A 15,394-nucleotide genomic window follows, 5' to 3' on the forward strand; every position below is an offset into this window, starting at 1 on the left:
ATCCCATAATCTGAGTATGGAGTGCTTTAAATAAACATCTCACTCTGCTTTCTTTCAACCATCAAATGCATCACTCATCATTTCTGCTCTGAAATGTCTCTTTTTTTACCTCTTTGTTTGACAGCTACTCTACAGCTTCAATCAGTTTCAAGCGATTAATTATAGCCGCAGAAAAATGAGCAAGCTCAATGCTAAAGGCTCTCATTTGCTTTTGTAGCTCATAAAATAACATCAGGGCTAATTTCAGTCTGTTTTATATCCAGGTACAGGAAGTTCAAGAAGACAAAGGCTCCGGATGTTTCATAGTTTTAAATTTAAACCTTGAGATGAAGAGCGATGATGATTGGTCGCACTTTAAAAAGAGAAAAACAGGAAGTATGAATTTTGGAGATCAGTTGGCTTTGGCAGCATCGTCTGTTGTTCTGTTTCTGAGGGAATAAAGGAGTGTCTAGCAAAGCAGACAGTAAGAGGAGTTAGAGTCTGGTGCTAAAACAGGTTTATGTCCTCGTGAAATGATGGGAGTATTTTCAGAATCTGGTTCAATAAGCTTCACCGTTTGCGTCGTAAAAGACAGGCTCTAAATGTTGTTTTCATTTTGAAATGTTTTCATCTATTTTCCCAGAGAGCTTTAGAGCAAAATGACTGAATCCACCTGATTCTTTAAGGGACTATAAAAGTAATCTACACTTTAAAATAAGATCATCAGAAGCATTACAAGTTAATCCTTATGCTACTTCTCAGCTTCTGAATCTGATCAAGCAGGACTGGATTGATAAACAACACGTCGAGGTCTTAGGGACAACACCCCGTTAGCTGACCAATTTGAGTAGTGATAAGAGAAACCTGTGTTTTTCTCTGCTGAAAACAATTTATGTGATCAATTTTGTAGCGACGGTGGACTCAGGAGCATAACTGTCAGACAGAAAAAGGACAGAAGAGAGTTAAGCAGGAGAGTGATAGAGCAGGAGCTACAGGCTAACACGGGGGCTAAAGGATAAAAGGTGGGCTAATGGCTAAAAACACAGGCTAAGCTAACATAACATGGTACAGACACGTCTCACAGCATCGGGCTGTGAGTAGCGCTACATATACCTAGCTACTAAACTATGGTACAAACTGACAAAGTTTGCTTGTTGTCACGTTTCAAACAACAGCGCTATGTAACTGGTGATAAATACCTTAGATTGTTGTATTGTACTGTGTATTGTGGGTTGAACGTGATTTGACTACAAAGCTAAATAGTTATCAAATTATCCACTTTATTGACATCTTACATTTTATGCTTGTATAATTTTTTGTTTTGGCTTTTCAATCCTAACAGCAACAACAATCTATCAGGCCTGAGACGTAAACAAAGATGGAACAGCACGATCAAAGCAGACAGCAGCAAGCAACCAGAAGATTAGCAAAGCTTCTCTGGTCACTATTATCTTATAGAAAGAACTTTTAGCTTTAAAGGTAACTGTCTTCTCCTGTTGACAAAAATATGACAGCTTCTGCTAGCAGCTACATGCTCTGCTAGCAGCTGCAACATCTCGTCACACCTGGATACCAAACACAGCTGAGCTTTAGTTTGCATTTATATGGAGGCAAACTAATCATGTTTTTTGTAAATACTAGACATCACTTTCTTTGCACAGATCCTATCGTGCAGAAACTCTGTTTACTTCAGCAATGAAGGGAGGAAGAAGTTAGGCGAATGCTTTTTTCTTATGCATGTCAACACCTCAGATGGACCTGAAACTGACCTTGGCATTCTGCGTCTGCTTCACAGTTTGCACGCCGAGCTTTTAACTAGAAGTCAAACATGATAATGCGTAGAAGAAACCAAGCTTGTAAAGAAAGTCTCAGCAGCAGAAGAAGTAAACAAGCAGTCAGCTTTTTGCTAACTTTTTTGCAGATCATTTTGGTACGTGACATCACAGATCAACCAGGACAGGGTCTGGTAATAACTATCTGAAAGGCGGCACGTCGCAATCTACTGTAGCGGAGGTTAACATACTTGTGTACAAGGACAAAGAAAGCAGTGCCATCAGATTGCAGAAAGAAGACTGTAGCTGTAGCTTGACTTAGCTGTGCAGGTAAACGTATAAAATACGTTAATAATGGCTACTTTTCTTCAGCAATGGTTGCTCCTCTCCTTTATTTCCACGTGGCTGTTTCCAGTTCGAGGCTCCTCAGAGATGCTGACTTAAAAAGAATAAGATGCATCACTAAAACACAGGTTTCTCTAAAAGTTTACCTTGGAAAAGGAGATTACATAAGGAGAGCCTCTAATTGCTGAGGTCGGATCGGTCTGTGCTGTTTTTCTTTAGCAGAGGGTATATGGTGGTTGTTTTGAAAGCTTTGGTGAAGATTTCTAATTGCAGGTTGTTACCTGGCATTGACTCTGGGAGCTGACTTCAAAGAGCACGGTTGGAGGAGGATCAAGAACACAAGAGGATGACTTCATCTCGCTAATGGTGGCTGTAACCTTGTCTTTCCAAAATAAAAGATTCTTAATCTAGATTCCAGAGTTGTTGCAGAATTAGAAATACTATTACTCTTTCTATAACTTCAGTATGGAGCTCATAATCAAATTCCTCTTCTAACCTTTAGCTCAGAGGAATGAAGGAGTTTCAAAGGACACCGGTGTCATCAATGCTTGATTTATAGCCAAGAAGTCATGCATGGAACAGACTGTGCCCACCCGCCAATCCAGTCGCTCAGCAGGCTGCTTTTATAATCAGGATTGAGTGTTGAAAAATGCCTGCAGCTCCATCACTAACCCAGACGTCACACGGACACTAAATGGTGCATATAGCCTTTGATCCAATGTCAGCCAATTATCATCACATTTATTCTAAGAGGTCTTGAATATGGATCCAGCTGGGGCTCCATTTTTTTGTTTTAACGTTGTGTGTATCAGGTCAAGTGAGGCCTCGACACTGACCTTCAGGAAGTGGATTCTGAGACAGTTTGTCTTTCATTTCATAACCACCTCAGGCCTATGAGCCATTTGTCTGACACACACTCAGGGGATCGGAGGGGAGGGAAATTGAGCAATTATAAAAATCGATACCGCTCTGAACCACCGCAAAGGGTGGATGAGGTTTGATTTGGCTGATTTTCAGGTAAGTGGGGCACATCAGCTGAGAAGCCCTGAATTCAAAGGAAGCACCTCTGTGGACTCATCGTGTGAATAAATACAAAACACTCAAGGGAATCTCAGGTGGAAGGAGATATAAGAACAACCTTGGAAAACACCCTTACAACGAGCTTTCACTCCTGGGCTCTCTCTGTCTCAAACAAGACATGAAACAGCTGAAATACTACTTTTACATACTCTGAAATAAAACATCTGAATCATCACAGAGTTGAAATGTCCAGGGAGGCAGAAATATGATACAAAAATCCTTGTGTTGCATCATTCCCGGCAAACAGAACAAGAGATGGAAAAAGGAAGAGGAGCGGTCATATCACAGGACGACTACAGGGAGATCTGAACCAAGGTGCACCTTGGTACAAAGTCAAACAAGGGGTAGAAATTCAAACCATTAATATCCTTAATAATATCTTGCATGGATCCACAAATCTTAACAAAACACAAACACAAAGTCGGAAACTCATTACACAGGTATTTCCTACATGGGGTGACCAGAAAACCAAGTACAGGACCAACAGCCAAACAACACCAGATGTGTGTTCAGGGTTCTTGACGGAACCGGATCGGATAGGTTTCTATTCAAGTCAGTGTGTCAGCTCACACTTCATCCACTCCATCATGGTCCAGCTGCTCCCCTGCTCCGGGAGGTCAAAGCAGATACGACCTGCTTTTTAGCCAGATGACGGAGCTGTGACCCGTCAATTTGATTGAGCCGGACAGGAAGTTAAAGTGATACTCCGGGATGGAACAAGTTGGGTCCTATCACAAGGTTTAGGCCAGAAATTACCCCTACAGCAGTGTTTTTGTGCAGCAGAAGCCCAGAGCGCTCGCACCAAACACCCCCTCCCTGCTCCTCTGCCGGTTTCCTCTGCACTCTGACAGGGCCATATTTTACTTGACCAAAAACACAAATAAACGGACTCCCACCAAAAAAATCTGATATCAGTCTGCACTCACGTATCATTTAGAGAATTTTCAGCGCGTTACTTTCACACAAAAACACTGCTATATAAGGCTCTAGTTCTCATTGTGTCGTAAAATGGCGCTACCTCCACTGCAAAGCCACAGCTGGCTACGAGGCGCTTGCCGCTCAGTGTATCAGTCCGCGCGCGCAGCGCGGACTGATATAAACAAACGCAGATAGTCTGCCAGGACGAAGAGACACGGTTAGAACTAGAACCTCATTTAGCGGTGTTTTTGTGTGAAAGTAACGCGCTGAAAATTCTCTAAATAAAGCGTGAATGCAGACCGATATCAGATTTTTTTCAGTGGGAGTCCGTTTATTTGTGTTTTTGGTCAAGTAAAATATGGCCCCGTCTGAGTGCAGAGGAAACCAGCAGAGGAGCAGGGAGGGGGTGTTTGGTGTGTGCACCCTGGGCTTCTGCTGCACAAAAACACTGCTGTAGGGTTAATTTCTGCCCTAAACCTTGTGATAGGACCCAACTTGTTCTATCCCGGAATATCACTTTGAGGATGGGTACCTTTCACATCTAAAACACTATGGTCCGGATTCCCAGTACCTAGCAACCAGTACTCAACGGTACCAATTTTTGGTACTTATGTGTGTTTATGTGGTGATAAATATTGATTTGTTTATAAAATATTAAGGTTTGTTTAATTTAACATAGTTATTTCTCAATTTATGAACCGCAATGCTGTGTTCATGTCCAGCATGAAAAAATTGCCTACTCTTCTAGTCCCTCACAGTTTGATTTTACATGAATCAACACTCTGTACAACAGACAAAATTTGGTTGGTATCTGTAAAAGTATCTAACTCGATACCCATTCCCACAGGAAGTAGAGCATGGAAACTAACTTAAAAGAGACCATGACTTTCAAAATAAAACAAACTGTGTCAAAACCAGATCTGATTTACTTTTACTACAACAACAAACCACCATAATGATTTTAGCTAAGCCAGGAGTCAACAGGTTCGAGGTTTTACAGCCCAACATAAACAAGATGAGGATCATTAATGGAGTGAGGAGCACAAGAACACCTCGGTCCAACGACTCCAGCTATTTTCAGGACCAAAGATGCATTCCCGGCGATGGAGGCTCATGTTAGCTTAGATGCAAGGGGGAGTACCTGCTCCCCTAAGAGTGAGATCTTCCCCTAAAATTGAGTTACACACATTAACTTAAATTACAACAGACATGAACTGAGTAAAGATTCCAACATTGATATGAAACCGCAATGGTTGCACAATTGTCTGCAAAAATGTCAGCTTTTCTCATTTATTTGGGGATGTTCATGGCAAATAATCAGGGATAGGATTATGGATAGAGTGGAAGTTGAAGATGACTTGAGGTCTGGTTTGAACCTGGGTTGTATGTGATTTAACCGCTGAGCTAAACAGTTATCAAATTAGAGACTTTAATGTGTTTTTCAGTTGCAAATAGCTCCAATACATGTGAATAAATTTGCAACTGTAGGATGAGCAATACAGAAAAGTTCCAGAGGTGTTTATTTATGCATATCGCTGAATCCAACAATGAATAATGTGCTAAAACTCAACAAAAACGAAGCTAACCAGGGAGAGGTGCAGTTTGTCACCACAGATGAGACATGAGAGGAGCAAGCAGAAACATTCCTCCACCGTCAACACAATCCACACGCCTGTTTCACAGAACTTCCTCCTATCGTAGTTGGGTACGTCCTGAATGACAGCTGACAAAGTAAGCTCATCAAAGCGCTCTCCAGGTGGTGATACTAAGTGGTGTGAAAACTGGCCGTGGGCGCCTCATCAAAAAGCATTCACCTGAGACAAGCGGTAGCAGCTGCTGATGAGGTGCTTGTGTTTCAGATGCAGACGGTGTTATTGAGACATTTTGTTCTGTTCACACTCCAGATAGAGAGCCGTCCCAGGAGACGAGGGCGCGGGAGGCAGCCACGCAGCCTGCAGCACTGGGTCCTGCAGGAAGAACCACATCCCAGCACATGACCAAGGGATTCTGGTACACAACAACAACAACAACAAGGTGATGCTGCTGCTGCTGCTGCTGCTGCTGCTGCTGCTGCAGACTGTAAGGCGTGAGAGGGAGGAAACTATCCCCCACCAACTTCAACCAATTTATGCAACCATATGCTACATATGATGCTGAGCTCTGGGAGGAAAAGTGAGACACACAACAACAAGAACGAGAACCAGCAGCCGCCCACAGCTTGTGCTTAGACACACACTCCAACAGACATACACATTCGCACACACACGCACTCAAAGACAATTGAATGCTCACCCACGCTGACGCATGAAACAGAGCAGCTCGCCACAGAAAACACTTACATTAAGGCACTTGGGTTGATTCACAGGTCCTCGAGCCTACATTGTCATTAGAGAGCAGCCCTTTGACAAACGCGTCATTTCAGGGAGAGAATTCACTTTCCTGCGCTCCTCCCCGTCAGCCCCATGTCTGCACAAACGTCATTCAAACCAGCAGCCAACACAGCTGTGAGATCACAGAGCAGACAGACCTGAGGCCAGCTCCGGCCGAGCACAGGTGGAGCAGCAGGTGAGAGGTGGAGGGGAAAGAGACAGCTGGCAGGCACAGATAGAGGAATGAAACAAGTAAAAAAAAGAGGGTGTGGCAGGGCTCACCATTCTCAAACCAGATTGCGCATTCCTGAAGGCTGGGGTACGACACCAGCTCCCCTCCTTCCCCCTCCAGTGACACGAGCAGTCCTTCCTCCCTGAGCGATGACCAGTTCATCAAAAACAAGAGCGAATGAAAGAGGAGGAAAAAGGAAGAGGAAAAAAGACACCTGCAGCCGAGCAGGAGAGGAGAAACGCTTCCTCTCCCTCTTGTTTTCCTTCTGAGGAGATCTCCACAGGTTTCTGAGCTGATGCTGCCCGCTCTGCTCAGTCGCAGTAAATGATACAGAGCCAGGCAGATATGGCAGTGGCGGGAGGAGCGAGTGGAGGAGGAGGAGGAGGAGGGTTGAGATGAGGAAGGAAGAGCGCAGCAGTCACTGTGTCACTGGGGGACACAGAGGTGACACCTTTGCGATGGCATTGGTACCAAAGCACTGACAGGTAACCCTACGACTGCAAAGGACAGAATAAACCCCACGGCGGCGGCGGCGTTCCGAGCACTTCCTGTGAGGAGCACAGATAGCACCCAGCTCCTCATTCGCCCTCCGTGACTGCATTAGCGCTTAGCGTGTTATGTATAGATGTGAGAGGCGCACTCTCTCCACGGGAACGGGAGCCCAGGTCTCCAACAGATGAATGGTGCAGTGCTGCTGTTGTCATGGCAACCGCAGAGCAAAAAAGGAGGGGGAGGAAAGGGTGGGTATTGAGGGAGGAAAGAAAATGGCATAAAAAAAGAAAAAGGAAGGAAGGAGGGAGGGTATTATTAAAGGGACACAGTTTTGCTGTTGGTGGATGGAGCTTTGGGGACATCAGATCATGAGTGAGGAGAAAAGACGAGAGCTTTTATCTGATCGGGTTTCAATAAAGCCTACTCCTCTGTCCTCCAGGGCTCAGGCATCTCTTTCTGTCCTTGTTTTACCCTTGGAAGAGTATTTGTACAGCTGCAGCCATTTTTATGGCTATTTAGAGGTTCAAACTCACAGGGTTAGGAGTTTATTGTGTGCCCTCTTCACTTTGTGAGGGCTCATATCCGGTAGAAAACAGCAGGCTTACTGCTCAGGTTATTTTTATTTATCTGCTCCATTCCCACTTATTTCCCCTGAGTGACAGCTCAAACGTCACGTGCAGGATGTTGGTCTGAAAGGTGTGCTACAGCTACAGGTGAAAGTTCTGTTGTGGGCTGCTTCAGTTCTCATAAAACCTGAGTCCAAGCATCTCCTCTAAACCACCTGTGCACTTAGTTCATGAATGTAGAATCAGCCTGTTTGTTGTGATTGTAGTTTTTCATGAAGAAAAATGAAAATAAATGTTACAAATCCTTAATTCATGACCTGGAAAACAGCAGTACAACATTAACCCAGCACCTAGGACCTGAGCGTGATGTTGGAGTAATATGAAAATAAGTAATAATTAAGAGAACAATAACCTTACATTCACATGTGGCATCATACATGTGATGTGTAGTTCAGACTCGTTGCATATTGTCAACAGGATGCAGCATAATCCAGTGAGATGACAAGCGGGGGTGTTTGATCACATGCCTGGCTTCAACTGGAAGACACTATTATCATTCAAATGAGCTCACATGATAAACAAGCTCGGGGAGGTTGCATAAGAAGCATCGGGAAACATTTATAACCCAGACTTTGATGATGACTAAAGGTTTTTGTAAATGATAAAACTTCTCTCAGGGATGGTTGGTGACTGTATTCTGAGTTTTCAGTTGGGTTCAATGAATTTAAGAGGATATGTTATTTTTTTTATCCCTCATGAACTTTATAGTCCAAAAATAAGTCTTAATTTATCCTAACTAAAAAACAAACACATCTACTTCCACTAATAATAATAATAATAATAATAATAATAATAATAATAATAATAATAATAATAATAATAATAATAACAACAAATAAATATATAATAATAGAAATAATACAGAAAATTTGAAACATTATTCTATGAATTGTAATAAACTAATACATGTACATGAAAAAAGTTTTTTTTTTTCGTGTTTTTTGAAAACTTTGAAAAATGACCTTGGCGATAATGCCATGAGGCTGACAATTCTTCAAAGCTCTATTGTTGTGAAATCATTAAGCCTTATTGTTCTTTGGATATATGTTCAGTTCAACTTTGTAATTTCAATAAATAAACTTCTCAAATGTCTTTTTTAGTTTCCAATATTTTGCAAGGCTAAACGACAAATGAAACAACCCTTCAAACTATAAGCGATGTTAAAACATGCTGAAAAAGATTTTTCTCATTTCTCAGAAAATGCAACAGGACAGAAAACTATTCTTTTTCTCCAGATAGTTTAATAAAAATACTATACATAGTAATTTGGGCTGATAAAAAAAAAAATCTCCCATCTAAGAATAACAAGAGCTATCACAATAAGCAGAAATACAGACTGTAGAAAGTTTATGGTCATATCCAAACCTGTTTAGATACGCAGCAGATATAGAGATTAATGTATTTGTATCATCTAATTTAATTCAACTGTGACCAACAGCAGATTCAACAAAAGGCAGATTTTTGATTTTATTTCTAGGGTTGAAAATGAGTGGAAAATTCAGGAAATTTTCAGGAAAGCTTTAGGAATATTAAAATTTTCAGGGTTTTGTTACTGTCAACAGTTTTTGATTTTTTTTTATTTGATTGTGAAAAAAAAACATTTTTCACTGATAACTGATTACTGACATTTATTAATGTATCGGGCATTTTCAATATTTATGCTGTTATTCGTGATTTAGAGAAAATTCTCAAAAATCTGAAATTTCATTCATAATTTAATTTAACAAACATGGCATTAGACATGTTTTTACAGATTTCTGCTCATGAAAAATCAAAACACTTTATATTCATACATGTTTATGACCAATCCCATTGATCCTTCTTAATTTCTGTTAAATTCTTTGAAACAATACAACATCATTATGTCTAAGGGTATCTGTGCAACAGGCATCCTAACACCTCATTATGTTATGTGCATTTGGACATTTCAAGGATCTATTTCACAGCTTCAGGTCAAAAGCACTTTCACCAGCAGCTAATTTAACAGAGCTCAACTGTTTTAATGTGGATTCTTCTAATTCCTCCCACACAACGAGCTGTTAAACCTGACTAAGCAGTTCAGCACACGGTGCCTCTATAATCCGCATCATCAACACTGCTGCTGAGCATCACTATGCCTGCATCATGTGACCATTTAGAAGTTAGCTCACTGTAGTAGATTGCCACTTATTCACACATCACTCTTTCACTGTAAGCACCAGAGACAATTGATTTTAGATACACTCATATTACTGCGATAATTGCTGCAAAAGAGTGGGAGAAAAATTAGGCGGTATAATTAAATCAAGCCTATTCTCAGGTTTTAGGGCCAATGCAATTTTCCTGCTTTATGTGGCAACCCATTGGGAGGCAATAATTGTATTGATTGCTGCCATTAATTAGGGCAGAGCAGTGTAATCTGGGAGGGATGTTGAAATAATTCCCTTTAAATGTTTCAGAGTGGAGCAGGTCCAATCAATCAACGGGGGCAGCGTGTCTGGAGAGGCTGACACTTGAGCGGGGCGCTTATTAAGGAACAAATAAGCAATCAGTGATTACAACTCATAATAGCCTCAGAGATATCACTGTGAGAAGGAGCAATCATCGCCACTTATAGTCGCAGACAACACGGGACTAAATATAGAGCATGTAAACACTGTGAATGGGGGTTCAGTCGAACATGCATGATGGATGCTGCTAACGTGTTTTTCAGAAGACAGAGAGACCTGTGCTCTACAAGGTTTCCTTAACAAATGTCTTGTACTGTATTTCACATCATGGAGACCCCATTCTGCGAGAGTCACGCCCAACACTGGCAAACATTCAGTCAAAGTGCACCCAGACTGTGAGAGTCTCTCCTGACTGGGAGGTCTGACCTTTGATGGAGGCAAAGGGATTAAAAGACACTTCCCCTCTGAGGTTAAACAAAGAATAGAAACAGCACAGTTGGTTCAGCTGGATTATAACCAACAAAGAATACAGTTTTTACAGACGAGTGAAAGACGCGCATCAGCAGCACGGTATTTATGTGTTTGATCTGAGAAGTTGTGATAACAAACTCAACAAAGGATTATAGTTTATGTTCATAACAGAGAAAGAGCTGAGAGAGATATGTGAAGCTGTCAAAGTAAAGGGAGCTATGCTTTTCTACCACCGTGGGTTAGATTATTACGACTGGTGTACATACTTTGACATGACCTCAGGACAGAGAATTACATTCATTTAAATGCTTGCTTCTGATTCATCCAAAACCCCAAAACAACAAAGGTTAACTCTGAAAAGGGCAACAGAGTCAACTCACAAATCAATCCACAGGGAGCACATTTTAACACATTTTACTTCTGCCTGTTGACACTGTGGCAAAAATCTAGATGAAGGCAGGTAAAGAACCACAAACGCAAGTAAGTGCTTGGGTTGAAAAGTTCTGGTAATTTTCAAAGTTGGAAACTTTCGATGGGAATTTTTAGAAAATTAACATAAATAACAGACATTTTCTGGGCTTTCATATTAACTGCATTTATATTGTCATGTATATGTATAAATAATTAATATTTTGGTTTATTTTGAGCAGACATGGATGCAACAGGTCTAACATAATATTATTAGATTAAGTTGATAACAAGAAAAACCTGTATATTTCTAAAACTAGACAGCCAAAATTTTGAGAAAAAAAAAAATTATATATTTTTTTTCAGGATATTTTTTGGGCTTTTTATGCTTTTTATTGGATAGTCGAGAGGGTAGTGGATAGAGCAGGAGTGAGTGGGGAGTGACATGGGGGAAACAGGCCACAGGCTGGATACGAACCTGGGCCACCAGTGGGAGGGCGAACCTCATGGAGCGTAACCTAAACCACTAGGTGGTCCGCAGAAAAATTAATTTAAGTTGAGGGCAAAAGAAAATCCAAAAAATTTCCAATATTTTCAAGCAAAAAATTTCCAGATGTCCCCGCCCCCTTGCATCCCTCATGAATACAGATGTTAAAGCAACCTGAAGAGCTACAAACAATAGAGCAAGAAGAGTAACATCCTGTCCTGCAATCCGGTCACAGAACTGGTGAGTAAATCTCAAAATTGCCAAATGCAAAAAAGTGCCAAAGCGAGTGAACAAAGACAGCTGAATCAAGTCAGAAATGTAAATGTAAATAATCGTGCAGAAGCCCTGCTCATCTTGTCTAACGTTACCTGCAATGAAAATGTTCAGTTCGACGCTAATTTGTAAGGCCAGGCGGCTGATAACTAGTCCACTTCTATGGAAGAGTCACAAACTGAAGGTTAAGTGAAAGTCTTTCTTAAATCTGTGTATGTTTTTAGATCAACAAGATCTTCTTGAAACCTGTATCATGTTTGACTTGTTTATATCTGCTCACTTTACATTCTTATTCATCTTCTTATATTGTGGGTGATTTCATCTAAAATCGATAAAAATCCAGCATTACCAACTTGTTATTCCACCAACAAACACACTATTATGAAATCTGCACACTGTGACCACATGGGGCGATACGTCTCTGCCCCTCCTCACCGTTCTGCCTCACAAGTTGACCCCTCGAGCATCTAAAGGCCCCCCTTGAGAGTCTTCATGCAGGCAGCGGGGAATTACATCAGAAACTCAATGATTCTTTAAAAAGGTCAACGCTTTCATAGCTTTTTCATTCTGTCAGAGCCTTGAGGTTGAAAAAGTCCCCCTGCAACATCACCACCCTGCCTCCCTAAGGCTAATCAGGGGCCAAGCAGGAGGCCGGAGGAAGAGAAAGAGGGAGAGGAGAGATGGAGGGAGGCCACCGTGGGGAGATCAAAGTGCTGCAGCCTTCAGACCTGCTGCTGTTTGCTCTCTAATGCACTCCTTGGCCGCCACTCTCACTCCCACCTCTACCATCCTGGGCTTGGGAGGGGCTCTGATGCCAACACACACACACTCATTCACACACAGACCCACACACACACTTCTGACTGTCAAGCTGCGCAGGAAGCAGCACTCAGTTGAATTAATTAAAGGGTGAGAAAGCCAGGGTGGATGAGACCTGGTGCAAGCTGGTGCTCCGTGCTACTCAAGCAGGTCTCCAGAGGACACGTGGTGCAGAGGGGACTCAAGGGGTTCTGATACAGGAGAGGCTCCAAGGAGTGTTGGTGTCATCTAAGGCGTTGTCATGCTCTAGTTAAGTTCAAGCCAGATTTAGGGTCTGATTTGACACCTCCAAAGACAGGGGGTGTGGTCTGATTTTTGGCCTGTCATAAACAAGTATTTGTCCAAATAATTCTGAGGTGTTTTGGGGCCAAAACGACTATCATACTGTTCCCAACAGAGCCTTGGATTATAACTAGAAAAGCATTGTGCGCAGACCTCCACTAAGCATTTTTCCACTTTAATGTTATACTTCCTTTAAGCAGACTGTCTGCTACAATTTAGTGTTAGATGCAGGTTTGTACGATAATTTGTTACCTGACAGTGTTGAAAATTATGACCCAGTACATGTTCCATATTCTGTATCTTAGTATCCAGAATATTGCCAGAATCTGGATCATACTTTAACATATGTCAGAAATTATGGTGACCTTGTCTTTTATTGTTGCAAAGAAATCCAACCATTTATCCTGGAGTTATAAAGCATAGACTGTATAAAACATGGACGTAGTCTCGCCAATGTCACCCGTCTGTTTCTGAAACGGAAAATGAAGCACATCAGCTATGGCGGCCATATTAGTAGTGGCAAGGGCTTAGCCTACAGCCATACGGTGCCTGTCCGATCTCAATATCCTCTGAACGGCCAAGTTTGAAGAAAATTCACCCCCCATACAGTGGGTGCCGGTAGTAAAATTAGCGACTCAGACAGGAGATGTTTTTTGAACCAGGCTGTAAATAGGTTAATTTCTGCTTTGAAAACAGCTTTTTTTGGCTTGGTGTGTATGTGACTTCCGGTACTTCTGTAGCCAGCCTCAAGCGAACACACAAGAAACAGCAGATTTTAGGACTTCCGCATTGTCTCATATTCTTAGACCAGAGGTTGCCGCTTGTTATACACACATACGGTGAAAATGGCCCTATCTCACAATGATAAAGAATCCTTTAAAAGATTCCTGGATCCAGACGGTGATCTGGATCGCCACCAAAATATAACCACTTCTTTCTTATCCCAATTTGAACATTTCCTGAAAATTTCATCAAGATCCGCTTGTTACTTTTGAGTTATGCTATTCACAGACAAACAGACAAACCCTCCGAAAAACATGACCTCCTTGGCAGAGGTAATAACTGCCGTATCCAATGAAATTGGGAGGAGCAGCTCACAAAGATGACAGCAAACGTCATCACCACTAACCCAGGGCAGCGTTTGTCTCTTGGAGTCATGTCTGATCATGCAAGTTGGCATTAAGTGTTTAATCTTGCTGTTTTACAGGATCTGTAAGTGTTTAGTCTAGACAACTGTGGTGATAAAATCTGGTCAAAAGTCGTCTAATGTGTGGCCATACTGAGGGTAACATGATGTGGACACTCCCTCCCCAGAATCCTGAAGCACAGATTTCTGTTTTAACATCAGAATCCGACAGCAGTCACTCCAATCTGCAAGTCTTAAAAACTGGCAGCTTGGTCAGTTTCTTGACACGTCATGATGTGATGCTGAAGGTTTCCTCCTAAATGTGTTTTACTACGAGTTTCTCACAGCAGCTTTTACCACGTGTTAACTATCACGGTTGGTGCTGAAGTCTTGAAACGTTAAAAAGTAGGTCACCAGCTTCTGTTTTAGAAGTTGAGCTCACATTTTTATAAAAAGGTGTTCCTCAGATCCTAGTAGTTTGAAATTTAGTGTCAAATAAGACAAGCCGGGAGTGGAAGAGTTTGCACAATAGCTGCACTAAGTCATCGACTTGTCTGTTATCTTTGTGGGTGACTTACTTATTACAACAGATGACACAATTACTCACAACAGGATGTGTGACAGAGACATAAATCTGGGAGGATTAACACACTGAAGGTCTAATCCTGCCAAAATTGTATCTCTTGCTGTCACACATGAACACTCAAGATGACAAACTCTGCAAAGGTAAAAAATCAAAGCGGCGAGAGCAAAGTCGATAGAGAGGAGATTGAAAATGATGAAATCCCTAATTCCCAAAGTTAAAATCTAAAAATACTAACAGCTCACGCACAAAACGGCACCTGACTGACTGGGATGAAACGAGCAGAGTGATGACATGTGAGACATAAGCGCTAAGAAGTGTCTCAACACATCAGACGAGGAGTAAGAATAGTAGAAGTGAGACGCCTCTACACCTCGATGATGGAGCTATTATTACAATGCTTTGTTCTGTCACAAAAACACACACATATATAATTATTCACAGCTCTATGCTCACACAGAATCCAGGGATGTAAAAAATTCACTTTGATTCACACAGATGAAAGAGCAGACACTGAATTAGACTGTATGTGCCGTGAAAAAAGCAGAACAAATGGAACAAAGATGGCTCCTCAAACAGGAGAGGGAAGGTGTGATAATATTTGCTTGGTCTGAAATCTCATTTTCAAGTCCTCATCCCCCCAAAAAGCAGCTTCACTGGATCCTCACACCCACACAGAGCCCCTCAACAGCTCCATGGCACA

General features: G+C 41.7%; 1 protein-coding gene across 6 annotated transcripts in view; it reads right to left on the reverse strand.

Annotated features, from left to right (window-relative positions):
- tanc2b (tetratricopeptide repeat, ankyrin repeat and coiled-coil containing 2b) overlaps positions 1-15,394 on the reverse strand; it is a 175,401-nt gene that overhangs the window by 67,339 nt on the left and 92,668 nt on the right. The window lies entirely within an intron of this gene.

The sequence above is a fragment of the Halichoeres trimaculatus genome, unplaced genomic scaffold (genome assembly GCF_033239565.1).
Source record: "Halichoeres trimaculatus isolate MK-OKI-2021-1 unplaced genomic scaffold, fHalTri1.1 fHalTri1_scaffold_23, whole genome shotgun sequence".
Classification (NCBI taxonomy): domain Eukaryota; kingdom Metazoa; phylum Chordata; class Actinopteri; order Labriformes; family Labridae; genus Halichoeres; species Halichoeres trimaculatus.